Genomic DNA, 9,704 nt, shown 5'->3' with positions numbered 1-9,704 from the left:
GGTGGTTGCGCTCGTGACATCAAAAAGACCACTTTTTGAAGAGCAGTCACACTCGGAAAAAATTTCTTTCGTCAGGCAAAAGAACCAGAGTTCTCCGCGGCCATCCACTCCAACCTTGTCCGACTTTGAGGCACCAGGCTCGGCCACCCTCCGAGCCTTTTCCTTCCCTCTCCTGTTATGGTGCCTCCCTATTAACCTCTAGGTGGTTGCGCTCGTGACATCAAAAAGACCACTTTTTGAGGAGCAGTCACACTCGGAAAAAATTTCTTTCGTCAGGCAAAAGAACCAGAGTTCTCCGCGGCCATCCACTCCAACCTTGTCCGACTTTGAGGCACCAGGCTCGGCCACCCTCCGAGCCTTTTCCTTCCCTCTCCTGTTATGGTGCCTCCCTATTAACCTCTAGGTGGTTGCGCTCGTGACATCAAAAAGACCACTTTTTGAAGAGCAGTCACACTCGGAAAAAATTTCTTTCGTCAGGCAAAAGAACCAGAGTTCTCCGCGGCCATCCACTCCAACCTTGTCCGACTTTGAGGCACCAGGCTCGGCCACCCTCCGAGCCTTTTCCTTCCCTCTCCTGTTATGGTGCCTCCCTATTAACCTCTAGGTGGTTGCGCTCGTGACATCAAAAAGACCACTTTTTGAGGAGCAGTCACACTCGGAAAAAATTTCTTTCGTCAGGCAAAAGAACCAGAGTTCTCCGCGGCCATCCACTCCAACCTTGTCCGACTTTGAGGCACCAGGCTCGGCCACCCTCCGAGCCTTTTCCTTCCCTCTCCTGTTATGGTGCCTCCCTATTAACCTCTAGGTGGTTGCGCTCGTGACATCAAAAAGACCACTTTTTGCAGAGCAGTCACACTCGGAAAAAATTTCTTTCGTCAGGCAAAAGAACCAGAGTTCTCCGCGGCCATCCACTCCAACCTTGTCCGACTTTGAGGCACCAGGCTCGGCCACCCTCCGAGCCTTTTCACTCCCTCTCCTGTTATGGTGCCTCCCTATTAACCTCTAGGTGGTTGCGCTCGTGACATCAAAAAGACCACTTTTTGAGGAGCAGTCACACTCGGAAAAAATTTCTTTCGTCAGGCAAAAGAACCAGAGTTCTCCGCGGCCATCCACTCCAACCTTGTCCGACTTTGAGGCACCAGGCTCGGCCACCCTCCGAGCCTTTTCACTCCCTCTCCTGTTATGGTGCCTCCCTATTAACCTCTAGGTGGTTGCGCTCGTGACATCAAAAAGACCACTTTTTGCAGAGCAGTCACACTCGGAAAAAATTTCTTTCGTCAGGCAAAAGAACCAGAGTTTTCAGCGGTCATCCACTCCAACCTTGTCCGATTTTGAGGCACCAGGCTCGGCCACCCTCCGAGCCTTTTCCTTCCCTCTCCTGTTATGGTGCCTCCCTATTAACCTCTAGGTGGTTGCGCTCGTGACATCAAAAAGACCACTTTTTGCAGAGCAGTCACACTCGGAAAAAATTTCTTTCGTCAGGCAAAAGAACCAGAGTTTTCAGCGGCCATCCACTCCAACCTTGTCCGATTTTGAGGCACCAGGCTCGGCCACCCTCCGAGCCTTTTCACTCCCTCTCCTGTTATGGTGCCTCCCTATTAACCTCTAGGTGGTTGCGCTCGTGACATCAAAAAGACCACTTTTTGCAGAGCAGTCACACTCGGAAAAAATTTCTTTCGTCTGGCAAAAGAACCAGAGTGTTCAGCGGTCATCCACTCCAACCTTGTCCGATTTTGAGGCACCAGGCTCGGCCACCCTCCGAGCCTTTTCACTCCCTCTCCTGTTATGGTGCCTCCCTATTAACCTCTAGGTGGTTGCGCTCGTGACATCAAAAAGACCACTTTTTGCAGAGCAGTCACACTCGGAAAAAATTTCTTTCGTCTGGCAAAAGAACCAGAGTTTTCAGCGGTCATCCACTCCAACCTTGTCCGACTTTGAGGCACCAGGCTCGGCCACCCTCCGAGCCTTTTCACTCCCTCTCCTGTTATGGTGCCTCCCTATTAACCTCTAGGTGGTTGCGCTCGTGACATCAAAAAGACCACTTTTTGCAGAGCAGTCACACTCGGGAAAAATTTCTTTCGTCTGGCAAAAGAACCAGAGTTTTCAGCGGTCATCCACTCCAACCTTGTCCGATTTTGAGGCACCAGGCTCGGCCACCCTCCGAGCCTTTTCACTCCCTCTCCTGTTATGGTGCCTCCCTATTAACCTCTAGGTGGTTGCGCTCGTGACATCAAAAAGACCACTTTTTTCAGAGCAGTCACACTCGGAAAAAATTTCTTTCGTCTGGCAAAAGAACCAGAGTTTTCAGCGGTCATCCACTCCAACCTTGTCCGATTTTGAGGCACCAGGCTCGGCCACCCTCCGAGCCTTTTCACTCCCTCTCCTGTTATGGTGCCTCCCTATTAACCTCTAGGTGGTTGCGCTCGTGACATCAAAAAGACCACTTTTTGCAGAGCAGTCACACTCGGGAAAAATTTCTTTCGTCTGGCAAAAGAACCAGAGTTTTCAGCGGTCATCCACTCCAACCTTGTCCGATTTTGAGGCACCAGGCTCGGCCACCCTCCGAGCCTTTTCACTCCCTCTCCTGTTATGGTGCCTCCCTATTAACCTCTAGGTGGTTGCGCTCGTGACATCAAAAAGACCACTTTTTTCAGAGCAGTCACACTCGGAAAAAATTTCTTTCGTCTGGCAAAAGAACCAGAGTTTTCAGCGGTCATCCACTCCAACCTTGTCCGATTTTGAGGCACCAGGCTCGGCCACCCTCCGAGCCTTTTCACTCCCTCTCCTGTTATGGTGCCTCCCTATTAACCTCTAGGTGGTTGCGCTCGTGACATCAAAAAGACCACTTTTTTCAGAGCAGTCACACTCGGGAAAAATTTCTTTCGTCTGGCAAAAGAACCAGAGTTATCAGCGGTCATCCACTCCAACCTTGTCCGATTTTGAGGCACCAGGCTCGGCCACCGTCCGAGCCTTTTCACTCCCTCTCCTGTTATGGTGCCTCCCTATTAACCTCTAGGTGGTTGCGCTCGTGACATCAAAAAGACCACTTTTTTCAGAGCAGTCACACTCGGGAAAAATTTCTTTCGTCTGGCAAAAGAACCAGAGTTATCAGCGGTCATCCACTCCAACCTTGTCCGACGTTGAGGCACCGATGTCGGCCAAGTTCTGAGCGTTCCACCGCCGAATGCCACTGGTCCTCAACACAGCGGACTTCCAATCCAACCTTGTCCGACTTTGAGGCACCGAAGTCGGCCTCAGCCCGAGCCTTCCCCCGCCGACCTCACTGGAGCCCGCCATCCAGGGACCGGCGGAGGTCGCCCGCATGACCACGGCAAAGTGTCTCAAAGTCGGGCACGACCGCTCGAGTCACCCGCCAACCCGGTCCGGGGCACCTCCAGGGACCGGCGGAGGTCGCCCGCATGACCGCGGCAAAGTGTCTCAAAGTCGGGCATGACCGCTTGAGTCACCCGCCAACCCGGTCCGGGGCACCTCCAGGGACCGGCGGAGGACGCCCGCATGACCGCGACAAAGTGTCTCAAAGTCGGGCACGACCGCTCGAGTCACCCGCCAACCCGGTCCGGGGCACCTCCAGGGACCGGCGGAGGACGCCCGCATGACCGCGACAAAGTGTCTCAAAGTCGGGCACGACCGCTCGAGTCACCCGCCAACCCGGTCCGGGGCACCTCCAGGGACCGGCGGAGGACGCCCGCATGACCGCGACAAAGTGTCTCAAAGTCGGGCACGACCGCTCGAGTCACCCGCCAACCCGGTCCGGGGCACCTCCAGGGACCGGCGGAGGATGCCCGCATGACCGCGACAAAGTGTCTCAAAGTCGGGCACGACCGCTCGAGTCACCCGCCAACCCGGTCCGGGACACCTCCAGGGACCGGCGGAGGACGCCCGCATGACCGCGACAAAGTGTCTCAAAGTCGGGCATGACCGTTCGAGTCACCCGCCAACCCGGTCCGGGGCACCTCCAGGGACCGGCGGAGGAGGCCCGCATGACCGCGACAAAGTGTCTCAAAGTCGGGCATGACCGCTCGAGTCACCCGCCAACCCGGTCCGGGGCACCTCCAGGGACCGGCGGAGGACGCCCGCATGACCGCGACAAAGTGTCTCAAAGTCGGGCATGACCGTTCGAGTCACCCGCCAACCCAGTCCGGGGCACCTCCAGGGACCGGCGGAGGAGGCCCGCATGACCGCGACAAAGTGTCTCAAAGTCGGGCATGACCGCTCGAGTCACCCGCCAACCCGGTCCGGGGCACCTCCGGGGACCGGCGGAGGACGCCCGCATGACCGCGACAAAGTGTCTCAAAGTCGGGCACGACCGCTCGAGTCACCCGCCAACCCGGTCCGGGGCACCTCCAGGGACCGGCGGAGGACGCCCGCATGACCGCGACAAAGTGTCTCAAAGTCGGGCACGACCGCTCGAGTCACCCGCCACCCCGGTCCGGGGCACCTCCAGGGACCGGCGGAGGACGCCCGCATGACCGCGACAAAGTGTCTCAAAGTCGGGCATGACCGCTCGAGTCACCCGCCAACCCGGTCCGGGGCACCTCCGGGGACCGGCGGAGGACGCCCGCATGACCGCGACAAAGTGTCTCAAAGTCGGGCAGGACCGCTCGAGTCACCCGCCAACCCGGTCCGGGGCACCTCCGGGGAGCAGTGGAGGTCGCTCGCATGACCGCGACAAAGTGTCTCAAAGTCGGGCATGACCGCTCGAGTCGCCCGCCATCCCGGTCCGGAGCTCAACACTTTGTCGTTTTTTCCACTCCCTCCCCATTAACCTCTAGGTGGTTGCGCTCGTGACATCAAAAAGACCACTTTTTGCAGAGCAGTCACACTCGGAAAAAATTCGTTTCGTCTGGCAAAAGAACCAGAGTTCTCAGCGGGCTTCCAGTCCAACCTTGTCCGATTTTGAGGCACCAGGCTCGGCCACAGTCCGAGCCCATTCACTCCCTCCCCTGTTGTACTCGCTCCCTATTAACCTCTAGGTGGTTGCGCTCGTGACATCAAAAAGACCACTTTTTGAGGAGCAGTCACACTTAGGAAAAATCCGTTTGCGCTCACACCATCCCTCCCCATTAACCTCTAGGTGGTTGCGCTCGTGACATCAAAAAGACCACTTTTTGAGGAGCAGTCACACTTAGGAAAAATCCGTTTGCGCTCACACCATCCCTCCCCATTAACCTCTAGGTGGTTGCGCTCGTGACATCAAAAAGACCACTTTTTGAGGAGCAGTCAGACACCGAGGTTTTCTGGATTTATGTCCGTTTTCCTGGTTCTCTGACTCGGGCACCTTGTGACCGACATCCCCCCCTTCCCTGGTTCTATTTTGCCGATACTTTGGTGAGTTTTCTACCCGCAAACCAAGCCCCCCAAGCCCGCCGCCTGGTGGGGGAGCATGCCGCCTGGCCCGGTTCTATTTTAGGTCACTTTGGTGAGTTTTCTACCCGCAAACCAAGCCCCCCAAGCCCGCCGCCTGGTGGGGGAAGAGGCCCCCTGGTCCCGGTTCTATTTTAGGACACTTTGGTGAGTTTTCTACCCGCAAACCAAGCCCCCCAAGCCCGCCGCCTGGTGGGGGAAGATGCCCCCTGGTCCCGGTTCTATTTTAGGACACTTTGGTGAGTTTTCTACCCGCAAACCAAGCCCCCCAAGCCCGCCGCCTGGTGGGGGAACATGCCCCCTGGTCCCGGTTCTATTTTAGGACACTTTGGTGAGTTTTCTACCCGCAAACCAAGCCCCCCAAGCCCGCCGCCTGGTGGGGGAACATGCCGCCTAGCCCGGTTCTATTTTAGGTCACTTTGGTGAGTTTTCTACCCGCAAACCAAGCCCCCCAAGCCCGCCGCCTGGTGGGGGAAGAGGCCCCCTGGTCCCGGTTCTATTTTAGGACACTTTGGTGAGTTTTCTACCCGCAAACCAAGCCCCCCAAGCCCGCCGCCTGGTGGGGGAACATGCCCCCTGGTCCTGGTTCTATTTTAGGACACTTTGGTGAGTTTTCTACCCGCAAACCAAGCCCCCCAAGCCCGCCGCCTGGTGGGGGAACATGCCCCCTGGTCCCGGTTCTATTTTAGGACACTTTGGTGAGTTTTCTACCCGGAAACCAAGCCCCCCAAGCCCGCCACCTGGTGGGGGAAGAGGCCCCCTGGTCCCGGTTCTATTTTAGGACACTTTGGTGAGTTTTCTACCCACACTGCAGGTCCCCAAATGCCGCCATCTGGTGGGGGAACATGCCGCCTGCACCGGTTCTATTTTAAGTCACTTTGGTGAGTTTTCTGCCCACACTACGGGTCCCCAAATGCCGCCATCTGGTGGGGGAACATGCCGCCTGCACCGGTTCTATTTTAAGTCACTTTGGTGAGTTTTCTACCCACACTACGGGTCCCCAAATGCCGCCATCTGGTGGGGGAACATGCCGCCTGCACCGGTTCTATTTTAAGTCACTTTGGTGAGTTTTCTACCCACACTACGGGTCCCCAAATGCCGCCATCTGGTGGGGGAACATGCCGCCTGCACCGGTTCTATTTTAAGTCACTTTGGTGAGTTTTCTGCCCACACTACGGGTCCCCAAATGCCGCCATCTGGTGGGGGAACATGCCGCCTGCACCGGTTCTATTTTAAGTCACTTTGGTGAGTTTTCTACCCACACTACGGGTCCCCAAATGCCGCCATCTGGTGGGGGAACATGCCGCCTGCACCGGTTCTATTTTAAGTCACTTTGGTGAGTTTTCTACCCACACTACGGGTCCCCAAATGCCGCCATCTGGTGGGGGAACATGCCGCCTGCACCGGTTCTATTTTAAGTCACTTTGGTGAGTTTTCTGCCCACACTACGGGTCCCCAAATGCCGCCATCTGGTGGGGGAACATGCCGCCTGCACCGGTTCTATTTTAAGTCACTTTGGTGAGTTTTCTGCCCACACTACGGGTCCCCAAATGCCGCCGCCTGGTGGGGGAACTGCCGCCTAGTCCCGGTTCTATTTTAGGTCACTTTTCTCACTTTCTGACCCACAAATAATGCCCCAAATGCCGCCGCCTGGTGGGGGGAACTGCCGCCTAGTCCCGGTTCTATTTTAGGTCACTTTTCTCACTTTCTGACCCACAAATAATGCCCCAAATGCCGCCGCCTGGTGGGGGGAACTGCCGCCTAGTCCCGGTTCTATTTTAGGTCACTTTTCTCACTTTCTGACCCACAAATAATGCCCCAAATGCCGCCGCCTGGTGGGGGGAACTGCCGCCTAGTCCCGGTTCTATTTTAGGTCACTTTTCTCACTTTCTGACCCACAAATAATGCCCCAAATGCCGCCGCCTGGTGGGGGGAACTGCCGCCTAGTCCCGGTTCTATTTTAGGTCACTTTTCTCACTTTCTGACCCACAAATAATGCCCCAAATGCCGCCGCCTGGTGGGGGGAACTGCCGCCTAGTCCCGGTTCTATTTTAGGTCACTTTTCTCACTTTCTTACCCACAAATAATGCCCCAAATGCCGCCGCCTGGTGGGGGGAACTGCCGCCTAGTCCCGGTTCTATTTTAGGTCACTTTTCTCACTTTCTGACCCACAAATAATGCCCCAAATGCCGCCGCCTGGTGGGGGGAACTGCCGCCTAGTCCCGGTTCTATTTTAGGTCACTTTTCTCACTTTCTTACCCACAAATAATGCCCCAAATGCCGCCGCCTGGTGGGGGGAACTGCCGCCTAGTCCCGGTTCTATTTTAGGTCACTTTTCTCACTTTCTGACCCACAAATAATGCCCCAAATGCCGCCGCCTGGTGGGGGGAACTGCCGCCTAGTCCCGGTTCTATTTTAGGTCACTTTTCTCACTTTCTGACCCACAAATAATGCCCCAAATGCCGCCGCCTGGTGGGGGGAACTGCCGCCTAGTCCCGGTTCTATTTTAGGTCACTTTTCTCACTTTCTTACCCACAAATAATGCCCCAAATGCCGCCGCCTGGTGGGGGGAACTGCCGCCTAGTCCCGGTTCTATTTTAGGTCACTTTTCTCACTTTCTTACCCACAAATAATGCCCCAAATGCCGCCGCCTGGTGGGGGGAACTGCCGCCTAGTCCCGGTTCTATTTTAGGTCACTTTTCTCACTTTTCTACCCACAAATAATGGCAAAAAAAAATGCTTACAGCACCCAGTATTCCCAGGCGGTCTCCCATCCAAGTACTAACTGGGCCCGACCCTGCTTGGCTTCCGAGATCAGACGAGATCGGGCTCATTCAGGGTGGTGTGGCCGTAAGCGAGGGAAGCGCTTGTGAAATGCCCCAAAGTGTTGAAAATGTTCCCCAGGCCCCTGGTTCCCCATCCCCGCAGGAGGAGGCTCCCCAGGCCCCCTGGTTCCCCATCCCCGCAGGAGGAGGCTCCCCAAGCCCCCTGGTGCAGGAGGAGGCTCCCCAGGCCCCTGGTTCCCCATCCCCGCAGGAGGAGGCTCCCCAGGCCCCCTGGTTCCCCATCCCCGCAGGAGGAGGCTCCCCAGGCCCCATGGTTCCCCATCACCGCAGGAGGAGGCTCCCCAGGCCCCCTGGTTCCCCATCCCCGCAGGAGGAGGCTCCCCAGGCCCCCTGGTGCAGGAGGAGGCTCCCCAGGCCCCCTGGTTCCCCATCCCCGCAGGAGGAGGCTCCCCAGGCCCCCTGGTTCTCCATGCCCGCAGGAGGAGGCTCCCCAGGCCCCTGGTTCCCCATCCCCGCAGGAGGAGGCTCCCCAGGCCCCCTGGTTCTCCATGCCCGTAGGAGGAGGCTCCCCAGGCCCCCTGGTTCTCCATCCCCGCAGGAGGAGGCTCCCCAGGCCCCCTGGTTCTCCATCCCCGCAGGAGGAGGCTCCCCAGGCCCCCATGTTCTCCATGCCCGCAGGAGGAGGCTCCCCAGGCCCCTTGGTTCTCCATCCCCGCAGGAGTAGGCTCCCCAGGCGCCCTGGTTCTCCATCCCCGCAGGAGGAGGCTCCCCAGGCCCCCTGGTTCTCCATCCCCGCAGGAGGAGGCTCCCCAGGCCCCATGGTTCCCCATCACCGCAGGAGGAGGCTCCCCAGGCCCCCTGGTTCCCCATCCCCGCAGGAGGAGGCTCCCCAGGCCCCCTGGTTCTCCATCCCCGCAGGAGGAGGCTCCCCAGACCCCCATGTTCTCCATGCCCGCAGGAGGAGGCTCCCCAGGCCCCTTGGTTCTCCATCCCCGCAGGAGGAGGCTCCCCAGGCCCCTGGTTCTCCATCCCCGCAGGAGGAGGCTCCCCAGGCCCCCTGGTTCTCCATGCCCGCAGGAGGAGGCTCCCCAGGCCCCCTGGTTCTCCATGCCCGCAGGAGGAGGCTCCCCAGGCCCCCATGTTCTCCATGCCCGCAGGAGGAGGCTCCCCAGGCCCCTTGGTTCTCCATCCCCGCAGGAGGAGGCTCCCCAGGCCCCTGGTTCCCCATCCCCGCAGGAGGAGGCTCCCCAGGCCCCCTGGTTCTCCATGCCCGCAGGAGGAGGCTCCCCAGGCCCCCTGGTTCTCCATGCCCGCAGGAGGAGGCTCCCCAGGCCCCCTGGTTCCCCATCCCCGCAGGAGGAGGCTCCCCAGGCCCCCTGGTTCTCCATCCCCGCAGGAGGAGGCCCCCCAGGCCCCTGGTTCCCCATCCCCGCAGGAGGAGGCTCCCCAGGCCCCCTGGTTCTCCATGCCCGCAGGAGGAGGCTCCCCAGGCCCCTGGTTGGGAGAGGGGGAAAAAGAGCAAAGTGTTTAAAA

General features: G+C 58.3%; 1 non-coding gene across 1 annotated transcript; it reads right to left on the bottom strand.

Annotated features, from left to right (window-relative positions):
* Positions 1–8,122: 8,122 nt before the first annotated feature.
* On the bottom strand, positions 8,123–8,241 carry LOC148057761 (5S ribosomal RNA). Its single transcript, XR_015710434.1, has one exon. It is a non-coding gene; the product is annotated as a 5S ribosomal RNA (ribosomal RNA).
* Between the last annotated feature and the right edge of the window lie 1,463 nt (positions 8,242–9,704).

Source organism: Callionymus lyra, unplaced genomic scaffold (genome assembly GCF_982586985.1).
Source record: "Callionymus lyra unplaced genomic scaffold, fCalLyr1.hap1.1 HAP1_SCAFFOLD_666, whole genome shotgun sequence".
Lineage (NCBI taxonomy): Eukaryota > Metazoa > Chordata > Actinopteri > Syngnathiformes > Callionymidae > Callionymus > Callionymus lyra.
Note: the sequence above shows the minus strand (reverse complement) of the source record. Positions and strands in the feature narration are given on the sequence as shown.